Below are 18,301 nucleotides of genomic sequence, written 5' to 3'. Positions count from 1 at the left end.
TACACCAGCTAATCTCAATATGGATTTAGAAATGCCCTGGACACTAGAAAGGCAATATTTTCATTACAACTTCTAGTGCAACGCTGTAGGGAGATGAATCGCGATGTGCAGGCATGTTTTATAGATTTCTCGACGGCTTTTGACAGAGTCAAAAATACGAAGTTGGTAGAAATAATGAGGGAAGTAGGCATTGACAAAAAATATATACGATTTATCGCGAATTTATATTGGAATCGATCAGCATATGTGAACATAGCCGGTAACAAAAAGAAGTTACGATCCAAAGAAGCCGATCTCCTTATTTAACATCTACCCTGAAAATATATTTCGAGAGGCACTGGAAGAGACGCTCCTGAAAACATAAACAACATCAGATACGCAGATAATACTGTTATTCTCGCAAGTAGCCTAGCGGATCTTCACACTCTTCTTGAGAAAATTGATACAACTAGCGAGGAATATGGACTTAGGAATCTTAGAGGTACCTAAACACCTCTAAGACGGAACATATGACCATCAGCAAAAACGTCCATCCTCCTATGGTTTTGACTTTAAATCAATAAACTATAGAACGAGTCGAGAGATACACTTACTTGAGATTAATGGTAAATGCCAATTGGGATCAATCCGTAGAAATTAGATGTCAAATCGAGAAGGCAAGAACTGTATTCAATAACATGGAAACATTTTTTGTCAGCAGAAACCTAAGCCTACAACTGAAAATAAGAAAGGCCAGATGTTACATCCTTCGAGTCCTTTTGTACGGCGTTGAGGCTGTGGCCATGACCGAAACTTTGAAAAATGGGAAAAACGAAAGAGGTAGCATTCACAGTGAAGAGAAGAGAAATAGAGTACTTCGGACATATTATGAGGGGCAATAAATATCGACTACTGCAACTTGTTCTACAGGGAAAGGTCGACGTCAGAAGAGGACCATGAAGAAGAAGGAACTCGTGGCTGCAAACCCTACGACAGCGTTTGGGACCTACGCCAGTGGATAGAAACATCTTTACAATTATTAAGACAAGCAGCTGAGAATAAGAATATCCATGTTAATCGCCAACGTTCACAGAGAATAAGACGCGAAAGAAGAAGAAGTACCCCACTAATTGCTCATTCATTTGAAATTTGATCAAAAGGACTGGGATTTTGGAGATTCATTGGGACACCCTGTATAGGAGGAGTTATTAAAATTCATTCACTTCATTAGTAAAAAATAATTTTGATTTATCTTCCTGACTGCGTGTAATTGTTATCATATTTTTTCCTGGGTTTTAGTTAAAATGTGAAATAAAAATTTTCATATCGTTTATTTCACATTAGGTTTCAGCGAGACAACGGCGCCATTATCTTAAATCTGATGATGGCGCTGTTGTCTGGCCGAAACGTAATATGAAATAAACGATATGGACATTTTTATTTCACATTTTGACTGAAACCCGGGAAAGGAAAAAATTTGTAAAAAATTATTATTAAGTTAGACTTTCACGTCTCGAGTTCTTCGACAAGATTGCAAGATGAAAGCCATTCTTGCTAGTGAAACGTCTGGAAGAAATTATTTTTTACGACAGCATAAACTCACCAGTGGACATAAAAGGTGACTAAACTAAGAATAATTATTTTGATTATTATATCGAAAGAATTGATACATAGAAAACGTAATTATTAATAAAAAATTATACATGGAAACCCTTTGGGGTCATTTTATATGTTACTTAAAAAATTTAAACATCGGGCAACTATTCGACTATTGGCAACCTGAATATTTTTAAATTTAATACTAATTCGGTTAAACTTAGAACACACTTTATAGTTAAATTAACAAAACTTTGCGTCTGCGAGAAGGTTTGTATAGGTATACATACATATAGAAGTTTGTTTGTTTCTCAAGTATAGTCAATCTAAAAAAATCAATTATAATTCCGTTTCTTCTTCTGAAGCTGAACCAACAGGTTTATATACGTTTGTGCATGTATAAATTGTTTATTAAAAAAAATTGTGCGAAATGCGAACTACAAAATTTTCTTCACCCGTGTAGCCAACAATCAAATTTCAAATAATTATGGATAAGTGGACAACGAAATAACTGATGGTCGAAGACAAGAAATATTTTAAGCAATAAACCCTTATTGGCAAATAGATAGTTCTTCATTTTTTCGATACTAATTAAGTCTATTAAACAATGTAAAAATTGTTCAAGATTTGTATTAAGAATTCAAGGGAAATAATTTAATACATTTTGCTGGCTTGGCAGTAGGATGCACTTACCGATGTTAAACCTTGGAAATCTATTGAATTCATCTCCTACAATCTTAAGAAACACCCATTAAATTATATAACAGTTGCAATAACAATCATCTGGTGCTGATTTATGATTTATTCCATTTAACAAAATTTTAAAGTTTTCTGCAGCAACTGACTGACTGAGACAAGGGATACTTGTCTCTGGTTTACCTTCTTTCGGAGACTTTAAATCGCTCCAATCCTCGACATGAAAATAGGGCGACGTTAAACGACATTCAATCAACAGCTTAAATAATAATTTCAGCAAACAAACAGCCTTCGTAATAATTTAAGATAATATAATCACTCTGTACTTAACTACAAAGTTTTGTGTGGGTTCTAAAGTACGTTTTTGAACCTCTACAATAGGATTGTCCAGGAGGAAGGGGATTATTATAAAAAAGAATTAAAAATGCAGATTAATAAATAGGCGCAAACGTCCAACATAATTCAACCTTTACATCTGCAAATTACTCACTTGTACCTCCATTGTTCCATTTAGTATTCAGCTCATTGAAATCTGAAACAAGCAAATCAATATCAAAATACAAAAGGAGATATTCGTAAAACGAAAAAGAAAAAAACCAGACAAATATACAATTATGGGTTACGCAGCTCACAAGAAGCGGCCCGACTTGGCTTGTGGCTTTGGATGGAGCCCTTGACAACGGAACCCATGGCCTTGGAAGGTTACCCCACCTGATGTGAAGCAACCGACGCCGATGATGACCATCAACTTGCAGTCTGTCTACTTAAGAGACTTTTAGCACGTACTACTTAAGTCCTGTACTTTGTATGTTGGATACGTCGGTATAAAGCAAACGGTCAGCCGAACACCAGCTAAAGCACACAGAGACAGTGTCTAAATACCATGAAAATATTTAAGAAAAGCATGCGTTTTTGATAGTTAACTGTTAATAAAACCACTTCAGTAAACTGTTTAACACTGAAGACATTAATGAGAGATTCTATTTCATTTCCAAATCACCCATTTACGTGAATTTGACGTTAATATTTGGCCATTTTTTGCATTCGGCGTTATGTGACTAAATTCCCACGTCCATATGACGTGGGACCATTTTTTAACGCTAAACCGTAGTTTACACTTAAAGCATAGGCTGCGTTGTGCGAAAGTATGAGGACAATGTAATACGTTTGGTCATTTTTTCTTATTCAACGTTCCCGGTGTTAGTTAGTTTAGTACTCCATGTGATTAAGTGTGGTTTTTTATAGTCTAAATGCGGCTTTAAGTACCCAGCTTGACTAAACGGCATTGAGTTTAGAGGTGATAAAAATGAGGAAAGTTCCACTAGGAAAAGCCAAAGAGGTGTGAGTAACTCTAATGCGTGGAAGGGAGATATTTTAGATCCGCAAAAAGTGTTTTCACCGAATCGGAGAAAACATGCTTTACATTTTTCAGAACTTTCGCTTTGACGACGGGAACTGAACAGAATCAATTAAAAGACTTGAAGTATGTAACTTTCAGCATTTTGTTCATTCAGCTCAACATAAAGGAGTCGTGCGAACAAAAGAGTTTATTACTGGACTTGGATTACATCATACATAAAAAAACTGCAATAAAAATTTTCAGATTTTCTACAAAAACCTACAAAACACAAAAGCACCTGTCGGATATCGAAATGTGGAACATTCTAAGAAGAAATTATGTTTGTTACTTTTGATGTATGCTATTTTGAGACAAAAAATATTTTCTTATTTAAAATAGTACTTTTACTAGGTGTATTTCACCTAGTTTTTCCATTTCCCAACTATTTCATAACTAAACAAATACTATGTATATACAAAATTCAAAATTAATTTTTTATACTTCTAGGTACACGCTTTCAGTGGTCAAATATCTATCATTTTCCTACGACAATAAATTAATTCCAATGTAAAATTTCAGAAATATGCATTTTCACGAATATTTCAAAAGTTTGGCAAGTTTATTTTAGATTTATTATATATTTTTTATGATTTATTATTTACTGATATTTGCGCACATACATCTTGTGCTGACCAATTTTGAAATTAAAATGATTGAAACAAACTGCTGAAACAAAAACCAAATCGTGCGTTAATTATTAAAATTGAAATCAATTATTCGACTAACTTTTTCTTAAGAAAACTTGAACGGACTTTTCAAAAACTTTATTTTCTATTTTTCAATCGGTTGTTGCCTTTCAATTGTCTTCAGCACCATGGGTTTGTGCTTCAAATGCAAAAATTGTCCATCTTAAATTAAGGTTTTTTTGGACTTTTTATTATTAAAATTTACCMATAGCTAGAGAATACGAAATTGTTAATTATTGGACTCTTATTAGAATATGAAGCGTAACAAATATCTACATTACATAAGTTTGTGCTTCAAATGCAAAAATTGTCCATCTTAAATTAAGGTTTTTTTGGACTTTTTATTATTAAAATTTACCAATAGCTAGAGAATACGAAATTGTTAATTATTGGACTCTTATTAGAATATGAAGCGTAACAAATATCTACATTACATAAGTAGTTATATGTTTTTGCCCACTAAGATGTCATTGATGATAAAATTCAGTCGAATCTGCAGTTTCTGAGCGGTGTTTTCAGCGAATCGTTGCTAATGCACTTTTGCATTTACTGTCTGGAGCGGATATAGCGATATTGGGTTTCAAAATGCAGATAAGAAGGTTGCTAGATTATATAAAACTAAAAGTACTTGAAGGAACAATATAGGCTTTGATACCATCTAAAAAAATGATAGATTTTCTAATAGCGAAAGAAAATTCTTAAAAAACTACATATGATAAGGACTTCGATATTAGGAAGTCATAACGCATAATTTTAAAACAGGATGTTCGTTAAAAGCTGATAAGTTTTTAAATTGGTGAAATTAAGAGAAGGTTTTAGACTTGAGATGATTATCAGACAATCGGTTATTTATTTGCGGTAGTTGCTACTGAAGTTTACTACTGTTTATACAAATCGTTCAAATATGAAATCGGAAAATACCCAAATAAAATACATACTGAAAATTTTTCTTAAAGTAATGACAATCAAGTTTATAACAGAATACAAACGATTATGCAATTAATAAACACGATTTTCGTTTTTAGCATCTTCGAAAATATTTTGCTTTAAATAATCAGGAACTTTAAGATTAAGAAATTAGCTTTATTTTACTGCATCATTTTGGCTATCGTGTTTTTGTTTCTGAAAAGGCACCTGAAATATTAGTGAAAAATGTGTCAATACCTGGACCATTCAGGAACCTTTTCCTGAAATTAAACTGACAAAACTTTTGATCGGACCTACACAGATACTGTCTCCCAAATATGATTTTCAACTGCGAGGTTAAATAGATAAGTCGCAAAATGGCAAAAAAAATCAAAACAGAATTCAGATCTTATCATGTAATGGCAAGGAAATAATTATTGAGAAAGAGCGAAATTATAAACATTAAATCGACCAAAAATAAATAAAGTCAGGTAGCCCAGAAAAAAAAGACTTCCAGTAGCAAACCAATGCCAACTTATTACCCATCCACATCTATCACTCATCATTAATATACTGTGGGATAAAATATTCGCCTCGCATGCAGCCATCCCCAATTAGCGCAATCGAATCTTAAGACTCATGAAAATTAATTACCTTCCGTTGATGTACATTTTGAAGACAAAAAGCTTGAGCCAGCTGAGCTCATAAGATGGATTACAAGTGCAATTGACGTCTCAAGGCGAAGGCCTCGAAAAGAACGACCCCCAATCGAAAGCGAGAATACCTCGTCTGGTAAAGCTGCACACTATTGCATATGATCAAGGCTGTGAGGGGTATTCCACGGGACGTAAAGGCGTAAAGGCCATTAATATAATGTCTTTGTAAATTGCAATTGGTGTCTGTTACTGCAATAAATTACTGCAATAAATAATAGTGTTCTTCATACGATTGAAGGAAATACAAGAGAGACAAATGTTGGCAAATATCGATACTTTTTCTTTAAGGAATTTTTCCAACATTTCAACACTGAAAATGCAGATTGTTTGTTGAAAAATCGACCAAAACATCAAATTCATCTGAAACCCGCAAGAAATTTTACAGACAGGACAATAACTCAAATAAAGCTATTCATTTACTGGGAAACCAGAATACTCATTTACCACCCATAAACTGTTTCGAGAAAATGGTCATTTAAGAAAAATGTATCATCATCAGGGTCACTCAATGAAGCTGTTCAAAAAAATTCCATGTTCCAACAAGGCATATTTTGTAAGTTGAAAACACAGAAAAGGTACTGTTCTGACGATTCAATGTTTATGTTTAATAGCGGTGTTAAATGTTTATGTTTAACAATCTAAATTGTCGTTATTGGGCATACAAAAACCCCAGCTTGAATGAGGGAAGGCAACACTCAGCTTCTTGGAAAAGTTAAAGTTTGGGCAGGGATTGTTGACGAGCTAGTAAAAGAATCGATTTTCTTCCAAGGAAATCTTAATACATTCAAATTTGGCTAATCTCTTTTCTGATCGCAATAAGGCGGTTGTCTCCAATAGGTTTTCCATCTGGCTTCTATATTTCAGGCAGACAGATTGGTAGAAGGTGGCCTGCTGAATAACCTCCCATATTTTCGGATTTATCTCTTATGGGCAACTTTTTTATAGAGTAGTTAAAAACAAATTAAAACAAAACTAGAAAACATTGAGGAGTTGCAAGAACGAAAGGTGTCCAGGTATAATTGCAAAAAAACTTGTCTGATTCAGTTAATTAAAATGCAATGAAACCTCCTAATAAGTATGAACTTATTTCAGTTGCAAGAAGAAATGTTGGTGGTTTTAAAGTGCTTCAAATGAAATGAAAAATACTGCTGTAAATCGTCCGAATCCATGTACAGAACAAAGTAAGAAACTGACATTTTCAGATTAAAAATTTGATGTAAATGATATAGTTTTACCCTTACTTAACACTCACACTGTATTTACAGAAATAAATAATTAGTATAATTCCTAGACAGTTAAACAATTTTGATCTTCTCTTTCTCGGTAATCAATTTCATTACTAATTTCCTACTTAAAATAAGGAAAAAAACAGAAATGAAAGGAATCGACCGTGACTTTAAAAATCCCGATTCTTTAGGCAAAATGAATAAATTTGTCTTCAAGCAGACCCATTAATAATAAATTTATATTACATTTACCCTTGTGCATCAGTAGCAAATAACTAAATCACAACAGTCGATTTGTTGAAAATGCATTTGATGTTAAAACATTCAATTTGCATTTTATTAACATTACATACTAGTTTATATATAGAAATATTTTCTAACATTAGAATTTATTTATTTTTAATTTTTGTTTGGATTTTAATTGCATTTAATAAAAAATATGTACCAAGTTTGTTGAAAAAATTTATTCACTATAAGAGTTTAAGTTTGAATTGTAATGCAAGGTTGGTAAGTGATGAATAAAAATATTAAATTTATTCTCCTCCTCTTTATTGAATAGTAATAATAAAATAATTTTGAAATATTGGCCAACTAGATTAAAAAAAAATAATTTTAACCTTTAGAAAATTATAGCTAAATGTAGTTATTCTCTAATTATTTTTCAATTCAACTTGCGTCTCAAAATGTTTATGAAAAGTATTTAATTCCATATTTTTTTATTTGCGCGAACTCGAATAAAAAACGATGAGTTGATAAATGACTTTCCCAGCGCAAAATCATAAAAATAATATTTTTGATTACATACTAATTTGCAGTTTGTAAAATAAAAGTTCAAAAAATATATTTGCCAAAACAAATTTTAAAAACAATTATAAAAAGTGGTTTTTATTTAGTTATAACTTTAATAAGTGGGCCCCATATTCATGTTAGTCCCGGGCTTTAATCCGTCCCTGAATATCCTTTGTATTTTAACTTCGTTGTACTTTTCACACATTCCTTTCTGAAATGTTTGATTTCAAAGTATAAACCCAACTGCCTCAAATAATATAGTAAATTGTTACCGGACTTTGAAATAAATTTCAGGCAGGATTTCATGACCTTTGCTTTCGTAGACAAGCAAAAATGCTTTAAGCTGAAGATACGTGTATTGTTTGACGAGTTTGTCTTTCTTAGAATGCAAATGTATTTTTTACATTCTGAGCAACAGCAAAGCTAGAAAACAAAAATTTTAATAAAAAAGCGTCCCTTTTTATAGCAAATAAATTAATACAGACAAACTTCTTAAAAAGCTGATTTAAAGTGCAGGTGCTAGTATTGTTTTCCAGCCTACCTGAAGACGACTTTTTAGATCTGAAGGTTTCATTGAAATAGCTCCAGTCCCTTTTAAGATCTTAAGTATCGACAATTATAAGAAATGTAGGAACTACTGATATTTTCTTGCGCCTAAACCGCTTATCGAGGAATTAGAAAATAGACAAAATTATTACAAGGAATGAAAAATTAAATTTTGATAGACCGATCTTGACTTTAATTATCGTTTTATTACTTAAATTATGAACTTGAAGGACTCCACCGCTTTGAGGCACCATTTACTTGAAATCCATCAAACTTGAAATTATATAAAAAAATACTCACCCTCATTTAATTTTCGCTTTTCAACTGACGCGCTAGTAATTGATAGTTTCGAAAGTCCGAATTGAAAGTTACTCGCTCGGTATATTTTCCGAAAGGTGTTGGAAATATGTCGGTTACTTTTCCGTGGTACACGCGGTATAAGAGAACTATAAAAATCATCATGATTAGATAGACTGGCCGCAGACAAGCTATGGTCGATTCACACAGGTATTAGTGGCTGGTAAGCGTGGTACCAACAGGTGGGGGTACCAAGCCGAAGAGTTTTAGCGCTGGGTAAGAACCAAGAAAATCACTGATAATTTTTCCAAAGTTGCTCAGTGCCCTAGCGATAACTCTGCTGGGTATTTCAGATCTTTTTTGGAATTTGTACCTGCTTTCACTGTATAAAAGGTTTTTGGAATAATATTTTGTTTGGTTCTTTATTATTAGTTGAATTTGGAGATTTCATAATTAGAAAACGTTGACTAGAAAATCAGAAAAATGAAATGAGCAGAAAATTTTAAAAAGAACTATAAAAGGAAAATTGCCATTCTGTCAATATTCACTCGGCCTGGTAAGAGTACTGGGTACCATACACTGATATGTTAAGAAAATTAAGTGAAAATCAAATGTGTACAAAAATATAACATTTTTATTAGGAACATTTGGACTAAAGACTAATACAATACAAGCATACAAGCAAAAATGTTGTTACATTTTTTCATACCAATATTGGCTTGAAATTTCTTACTATATTTCTTTTCTATGACTTTTTTTAGCTCAAACTGTCTGTATAACAGAAAGAAACAAAATAACATAGTTTTTATCAGTATAACATAGACAGCGCTAAAATGGCCCATTTTGTGAGTACTTGAGTAGCCGTGGTCGCGGACAAGAAAAGAAGTAAAGAATGAAATAAAAGAAGCTCACGATAAAAAGTCACGCGGGCGGAGACGGGCAGGGGCTGAGGCTGTGAGACCGGTTCCTTGAGACAACTTCGATGTTGCCAAAGGGGCCCTCAGTTTTTATTATCAAGAATTAGTAGAAGTAAAGGGCCGAATAACAGGTATTATTAACTATGGACCAAGTTGGGTCTAAAAGTCCAAATCGATTTTATATTCCATAGAAACTGATCAAATGCACTTAAATAAGATGAGCACTTTGTTACGATGGGAAATGGGTTTCAACTTCAATAAACTTCATTTGGACAAGAGCGATTTTTAGTCTTTTACACAAACTTGTTTCGAGGGGATATGGAATTCTTGCAACGTTTTAAAGTTGTGGGAATTTAAAAAAATCACATTGAATAATTGTAATGGTGACGCTGTTCTGGCTAAAGAGAATTGAAAATTGCTAAATTAAGAAAGGGTTTTTTACGGAACGTACGAAACTAATGCCTAAATACTTTTGCCATTAGCCATCTACTTGAAGGTTTTTTTGTTGAATTTCCTACTGGTCGATTCCAGCAAGGAAATAGCCATTAAAAAAGCTTAACAGGATCTTAAGACAAAATGAAAACAAATATTAAACTTAGGCATAGAACAACTTTCACATCTGCAGGTTCTAGAAAACCTGTTAAAACAAAATCGTCTTTTAAAAATAATAGTTGGGGTTTTCCGGCAACTGCTTGAAACTGGTGAGATTTTCGTGTTTCCATCGAGGACTTAAATTTTTGCTCAACGTCTCGCAAGCACGAGTGGCTTGCATCTTCAGAGATGGTTTGGTCAGCGCAGCAACGACTAAATACCACAGAAATAAATTATTTTCCCTTACGCCATATAATTATTTTGATTATAATATTTATGGAGCATATACAGTGTGTTTTCGCGTAAAGTTTATAAGAACCCGATGTCATATTTCAAACGAAAGAGTTCTGAGGGTGCAAGCTACACGTGCTTGCAAAACGTCCTTACCGCAATGGTCTAAACGGTCAAAAATGCCATCAGTTTTCGGAATAATTATCTATATATGTGCTTTTTGTAGAGGCAGCAACTTTTTTCGAATTATTATTACTTATTATTGGAAGTTTCTGGGTTTTCTATTGCCTTTAGTGTGGTTGTTTAATTTTATCGTCATATATTGTTTTAAGCTCAAGACTGTTTATCCTATATATCTCTTATTTAAGTTGATTTGAGATCTGAGAACTGAGGTTCTGAATGTGTAGTTGAAAAAAATATTACCTTCTTTATGTTAAAATACAAATAATATTAATTTTTGTTTTCCTTGTTCATATCCCTAATGATGCGGGAACAATTACTATAACGTAGGCAGGCGAAATTATTGAAACTGTTTTATTACGATCAATAATTTCCAACTATTATATCGGAATAAAAAAGCGTCTTTTTGTAGCAAACGTAGTTCACACTTGGAAAGATCGAAGTAGGATTTGCTTATACTCCAAAGGCAAGGACCAATTATAAATTATTATTTACTAAATGATTAAAATCTCACAAAGTGTACTCTGTTACACAAACACGCAACACGATTAACTAAAAATATAAAACAATATAAAATGATGATGGACGCATTAATTTTCCTTTTGCATAATGCAAAATCTGGTTATGCTTCGCAAAACTGGAATAAAATGAACTTAAAGCTCTATACATTTTGTTCGGAGATAACCAATCAAACACCACTAAGTTACCTTTGTCGAGATTTTATTCGCTTATATTTCGCCTTTTTCACATTAAAAGTACCTTCTCAAATCTGTGACACGAAAGTTTCTCATTGCATCTTGCAAGTTGCGCATCATATAGTACAATCTTTCAGGCGATATAAATAATACTAAAAATACCAAAAGAGCTTTCAGTAAAAATAGAAGAATTCTTGCTGGAAATGTTATTATGAATATGAAAATTCGAATCGGCAATAGAGTTAGTTGTAGGGGCAATATCAGAATATAAGAAGCGGTTATTATCAAAGGAATAAAAAAATTTAATATGTAAGAGAGTGCAAAGAATATGTAATAAACTGCGCTGGTAATGTTTGTGAAAATTGCACTGGCAATTGAAGATGATAATCCTAAAAAAAACAATAACATTACAAGTACTGTTACGAAAATAATTTTAATTTACCTATTTCCATACGGATGCCATCTTTTTGAAAAAAATCCCGTTCACATTAGGCAACATATGTTTCGTTAAGGCCAAGTCGTGCCTTCTCTGAAGCAAAGTTTATGGCTGATTTAATCATCGTTTTTCTACAAAAACCAATAAAATTAAATTTTTGTTTGTCGGCTTTCCATCTGTCATTCCAACATCTTTAATGACAAAAAAATGGTGCGTTCAATTAGTGTTTCACCAAAATTTATTAAGAATTATTATTAATTAATTAAGAAGATTTAACAGTAATTGTGGTAATTGTCGGTTATTTAGCAAACAAAGATGCTTATTATATGTTATTATTATAGAAGCTTGTAACAGAGATCAAACTTGTAGCTAGTAGACAGAATGTTTCACTTCAAATGGCATTAGATTAATTTGTCCAGAAAATAGCTATTTTTGATACTAAATCGTGAGTATCGTTCGTTCGTCGTCCGTAAACCTCTCGGAGGGGTGTGGTGGCATCATGTAGGAAGTCCATCAATCGTTTGCCTCCAGGGATTCTCTATCTTGGGCGTGGTGTATTGCACCTTGCAGGCTCTCTCCTACCTGATTTTTCATTTGGTCTAGACCTGGGTAGCACTGTGTTGAGTTGCGCTATTGAGTTGTTGCGGCTCTCTGAGTTAACGAGTCATAACTTATCGGTTAATGAGTTAAAAGTCATTTATTAAAGCTTTACGAGACCCGAGACTGAAATTTTCACATCTAAAAAAAGGTCATCAACATTTTTTCTGAGTAAAGTTTTACTACTTTGTTCAAATAACTAAAAAATAGATTTTCTCAGCAACAGAACTGAGTGCAAAGAAAGTCGACGAGTTTTTTCGTAAAATTAATCTCTTAATTTTTTTGCATAAAAGATTCAGTTTGCCAGTATTTTACAGTACATAAAACGTTAGGAAAAACGAGGTTTTTTGTGTTTAGAGACAGTGATTGTTGATAAATATTGACATAAAAGTGAAGAAATCCCAGTTCCGAGAGTTTTCCAAATAACTGACTGTAAACTTTCGCTTTTTCAGTTCGGGGAAATATTTTTGGAAAAAGACCCAGAAATAATTATTAGGGTATTTCTCCATAATTCCAAGCTGCAAAAAGTTTTCCAACTATTTTTGTAAAACGGTTAAGAAGGCGAGTGTTCCAATAAAATCGATCTTATAGTTTTTCACAGAAAATACTTCAAAATTGTCAGTATTTTAAGTAAAACCAAAAATAATGCGATTTTTGCATAGAAAGAATTGCTTAATAGAAACTTTGTTAAAACTGGAATGACCTAAAAATTTAAAGGAACTTTAAAAATCTTCAGAGCATTAAGGGAGGCGAGTTTTCGAAATAATTTTTGGTAAACTTCTGATCTCTTGTCGTTTTTACAAGATAATCCTAATTACTTTCGGTAAAAAACTGATTAAATGTATTCGGTTTTTGTGCCAAATTCGAAGCTGAAATGGGGTTTTTAAAGTTCCCTGCAAACAGATGAATGAGGCGAATTTTCTAGCAAAATCAATTTTGTAATTTTTGGCTGAAAAGGCCGCATTATTGTCAGAAAAGAAGAAAATCATCAGAAAATAATGGTTTCGATTTTCGCATTTTCGATTAAAAACTTTTAGTTTTGTGATCGGTTTTGGAGACAACCTTAATGATTTTCAGGGAAAAACAGGGAAAAAGAATTTATTATCGTTTTGGTCTCGAATCCGACGCTGAAAAAGGTTTTTGTAAAATATTTGCAAAGCTATAAATTTATTTTGTAATTTTTTGCGTAAAAGTCCTTGAGATTGTCAGTATTTTCAAGTAAAATTCTATCGAATAGAGCGTTTTTGAGTGAAAGTATAACAAAAAAAGTTCAATTAAACCTAAAAATCCACATTTTTTTAACAAACTCTACAGTTTTCAGAGTAATTGAGGAGACGAGATTTCCAAATCGTCTGTTATAAGCTTTCGCTTATTCTGTTCGTTTTTAGATAAAAAAATATTTGACTTTTGTTCCTAATTCGAAGCTGGAAACGGATTTCAAAACTTTCACAAAGCGGTGAAGAATTCGATTTTTATTTTATAATTTTTCGCGGAAAAACCCTTAAGATTGTCAGCATTTGTAAGTGAAGCTTTAGAAAATTGAACATTTAGAAGAAATAGTAACTTAGCTAAAACTGAAAAATTCTGAAATTTTAAAAATATTATTAATAAATGGCCCTTAAAATAAGTATAAAAACCAGTAAAAAGTAATCAACATTTCTCCAGCAACGGAATTGAGTTACTGCACCGGTGCGTTGGGTTGGCGCACCAAGCCATTTGCGTGGGACTGCGCCAACTCTTAAAAATTCACTGAGTTACCCATAAAGGAGAGAAAGTAAATTTTACTTACTCTATGGAGTTACCCAGGCCTACCATAGAGCTCAGTGGAGCGGTTTTCTGTTGCATGTCTTTCTAGTTCCACACATATTCTGTATATGTGGTTGTTTTTGCCTCTCCTCGTGAATCGTGAATATATAGAATAGAAAACGTGATTAAGTGGTGGACTTTTACCAAGGCATAGTGTGAGGGTATTAAAAGTTATATAATCCCGGGCTAAATTTTGTGGTCGCACAAGATCGATAAATTTTGTAGTTGCACGGAAATACATTTAATTTGATTGTGCAAATAGTGATAAAATATAATTATAATTTTATGAAAACATGAATATGTCGGTTCGAAAAATTTGCTGGCTTGTTCCGAGTAGTTGAAACATCGCGCGGTTGACTTTAGGAAATCAAAGAAATTTCAATTCACTCTTCAAACTCGCTCGCTACCAAAACATACAATAGTAATCAACTTAAGTTAAATATATACTAATTATATGTCGTAATTCAGTATGAATTGCATCTATTCTTAACTAAGAAAATAATGAATACTATGTTTATACGTTTAAAGATAAACAATATGTTGTCGTTCTTTAAATTAGAAAACTGCATATGGATATCAATTATGTTGTGATTTGCCATATGCATTTGAAAGATATCAAGTTTCTTTTCATAAAGAGTGAGAATGACTAATATTTCAGGGTGTAACTAATTCTTCAGGGCATTTTACAAATAATAACAGTTTAAATGAGCGTAGATCCGTAACAGTGCAGTTGTTTCGCTACCGGCTGTTAAATATTTGAAAAACATGTCTAAGTTGGTTTGAATTATCTCGAAGAAAAGCTTGATGATTAATTGATTACACTTCATAACAAGCTTGTTTTGCAACTAAGCAATTATTGTTCTTCTGAGCGAATTTCAAGAAAATTATTCTGCTGATCTGTTGATTGACTGTTAATGTGTTGCTGCTTCTTGCATCATGGTTATCAATCTGTTTATGGCGATTTCTAGTTAATTTCCGCTATATTTTTTCTACACTATAATGTTTCAAGCTTGCTCCAAGACGAAGATTTGTAACTTAATAAGAACCTATTTTAATAAAATCGAATATCAGTGTAATTGCTAGTAAAGTTGCTGAATGTGATCACAAGGGCGGATCCAGGATGGGGTCATGGGGGTCATGATCATCCCAAACTAAAAAAAACACGCAAATCTAAATCTTCTTGAAATCAAGACTTTTTGGGAAAACTGCCAAAATCCTTGTTGATGGTTCACTTTCTAAAAAGGCCCTTTAATTGTGCCCAACTATTTCATATTCGTTATGAAATAGTTGGGCAGAGAGTCTGTTGCTCAAATGGTTGATGGAATGATGTAAAAATGAGCGTTCTTGATCATTTTACTTCCGATAAATGAGCAAACAAGGCGGACACAAAAAATGTTGGCCCAATCTTGCTCCTAATTGTCTGATATTCAAATTTCGCTTTCTGGCTCAAAACTACTCGAATTTTCTCACTCATGTTGTTATGACTGAATCGAATTTTGAATTCTCTCCCCAACTATTTCATATTCGTTATGAAATAGTTGGGCAGGGAGTCTGTTGCTCAAATGGTTGATGGAATGATGTAAAAATGCGCGTTCTTGCTCATTTTACTTCCGAAAAATGAGCAAACACGGACGGACACCAAAAAATGTTGGCCCAATCTTGCACCTAAATGTCTGATATTCAAATTTCGCTTTCTGGGTCAAAACTGCCCAAATTTCCTCACACTTTTTTAGGGTTACCAAATTGAAAAAACCTACGACCGGAGTCGAAATAGTCGACCAAAGTGAGCTTCGGACCAAAATATATACAGTTTCATTAATTTTTATTATGTTTAAAAAGTGAAACATTCGATGCAGAGATAGATAATAATACCGATAATTGTCGATTAGTTCGCGATTACTCACAATGCAGCTTTATTTGCTTTTTTGTCCACCACTAAAAAATAACAAAATGTACCTATAGCCTAACAGCTTTTTGCTTTTTAACCGGAGAAATGCTAATCCGGTTGAGAAAATATTTATAACCTGAGCTTATGAAAGAAAACCTAATACTTCGGTCAATAACCGGAGATTTGGCAACCCTAATGCTGTTATGACTGAATCGAATTTTAAATTATCTTTCTGTGCATCTTGTATTCAACGGTTTATGCAGTGGATAAATCTATCTTTCCTATTGTTTTCACCTCTTCAAACGATACATGAATTCTCCTCATGGGTCCCTCCTTGCAAATTAGGTTTTTCTATTAAATAAACAAGATAATAAACTTTCACATGTTCCTACATTTTTTTTTTTCGGTGAGGTTTGGGAAATGCTCTTTTATGCACTCCCAGAGCTGGTGGTCTGTCGCTCTGGGTTGTGTGGGATTCCAGCTAAGCTGTTTACCCACTAAAACCCTTTCCTCACCGCCGAGGTGGTGTTTGGCCTCGCTCAGGCCCATCCTGAAGAGGTGTTTTTTACAGGGGGGCGTGTCTTGTTAAAAAGGCCACTATCCTCCTTATTTTTTGCCTGCTGAGACCTAGCAGTTCATTTTTACGTACTGATTATGGAGGTCCCACCAACTGCTTTGCGGTATGGAGTCGAGGTGTCTCCTCCCAGTACTTTCTGTGTTGTTCCAAGATCCACTGCCCAATTGCCACCCTAACTTGGGCATGATATACCACAAGCAGGTTCTTGGTTGGTCAGTGGTTTCTCGATCCCTGCCTTAGCAAGTTCCGCAGCAATCTCGTTTTCTTTGTTCCTGTTCGTACCAGTTGCCCAAGTAAGTTTTACTCTGTTTGAGCAATCTAGCACACATTGTGACCTGATTGTGTACGATTTCAATGCATTTATTGTCGCTTCGTCTCCGTTACGATGGTAATGTGCTAATGTGTGTAGGCTCTTTCCTTCATTTTCCGGGCGCATTTTGTTATTGCTAGGATGCTTGCTTGGAAAGCTGTCGTAGTTGTATCCAGGTTTAAGGTAATCCTTTCCCCAGTTCTTCGTCTTTCGACTATACCAGCGCCTGTGCCCGACACTGGTTTTATGCCTTCCGTGTACCATACGGAGTCCCCTGTGATGGCTGATGGAGTCTCTCCACCTTCTCGCCCCTCGTTTAGAACATATGTTCTAAAAGGTACCGAGATGCTTAGAGTTTTGATTCAATCAGCTTTGATCTCCTGGGTTATCTTCCTACATAATAACGTATAGCGGATTGAGGTCTGGAACTCTTCAAAAATGAATCAGAGTAAATAAATAAGAATAATAAGAATAACTATGATTATCAACAAAGTAAAAATAACGTCGTTTTTCTGATTTGAGGAAATCAACCACAGGTTGATAACCGTCGATTACTACTACTAAAACTACGATTGATTAAAACCATATAAAAATCTTAAAAAAAACTTGGATCTCTTAAACTTTCGGTATAATCATTTGATTGTTGAAAGTCTTAAAGCAACTTAAGCCCTTGTCTCTCATGCATCCGTTTATACGATGGTAACTACAGAGAAAGTAAAATATTATTAAGTAGTAATTAGTAAAACATTATTTTACTTACTCTATGATGGTAACCACCATCGTATAAACGGATGCATGGGACACGGGCTGAACACCTCTAGAGATACTGGTGTTGTGCAAAATAATTACATCGATTACATATCTTATTTGATTCATACACCATTCTCAAGAATTTTATTTATTGTTTATAAAATTGTTAGTCTTTATTTAACCTGTCTAAATAGCATTATAAAAAAACTTAGACGAGCCTTTCGCAATTAGAACAATGTGCAATTTATAATATTATTTAATAAGGAACTAAGACCCAAGAGCAATTCTTGGGAATCTAGTGAAATATTTATACTACTTCGATCCATCGTACGATGTGTCGCATTGACCATTGTCAAGAATTTGTCTATAGTTTATCAAGTGACCACCAGTTTGCAGTCAGCTTAGACAAGTGACAGGCCAACCAGCAAAATATCTGACAGACAGTTGCCTTCATCCACAGAACACCTCTGAACAAGAAGTGACAACT

The 18,301-nt window shown here is 33.6% G+C and overlaps 2 long non-coding RNA genes across 2 annotated transcripts in view; both read right to left on the bottom strand.

Moving 5' to 3' along the window:
- Positions 1 to 9,046, bottom strand: part of LOC125505846 — a 21,230-nt gene extending 12,184 nt beyond the window's left edge. The window contains exons 1-2 of the long non-coding RNA XR_007282468.1: positions 8,840 to 9,046; positions 2,762 to 2,803 (exon numbers count right to left, since the gene is read on the bottom strand). This is a non-coding gene — a long non-coding RNA (uncharacterized LOC125505846). The remainder of the gene's footprint in view (positions 1 to 2,761; positions 2,804 to 8,839) is intronic.
- A 2,412-nt stretch (positions 9,047 to 11,458) lies between these two features.
- LOC125502491 lies at positions 11,459 to 12,511 on the bottom strand. Its single transcript, XR_007280240.1, has 2 exons — positions 11,893 to 12,511; positions 11,459 to 11,839 (listed from the first exon to the last, which is right to left on the bottom strand). It is a non-coding gene; the product is annotated as an uncharacterized LOC125502491 (long non-coding RNA).
- Between the last annotated feature and the right edge of the window lie 5,790 nt (positions 12,512 to 18,301).

This window comes from Dendroctonus ponderosae, unplaced genomic scaffold, assembly GCF_020466585.1.
Source record: "Dendroctonus ponderosae isolate FM_Combo_2020 unplaced genomic scaffold, Dpon_F_20191213v2 Dpon_F_20191213_1, whole genome shotgun sequence".
NCBI classification, from domain to species: domain Eukaryota; kingdom Metazoa; phylum Arthropoda; class Insecta; order Coleoptera; family Curculionidae; genus Dendroctonus; species Dendroctonus ponderosae.
The sequence above is the reverse complement of the archived record's forward strand: the minus strand, read 5'-3'. Positions and strand labels throughout refer to the sequence as shown.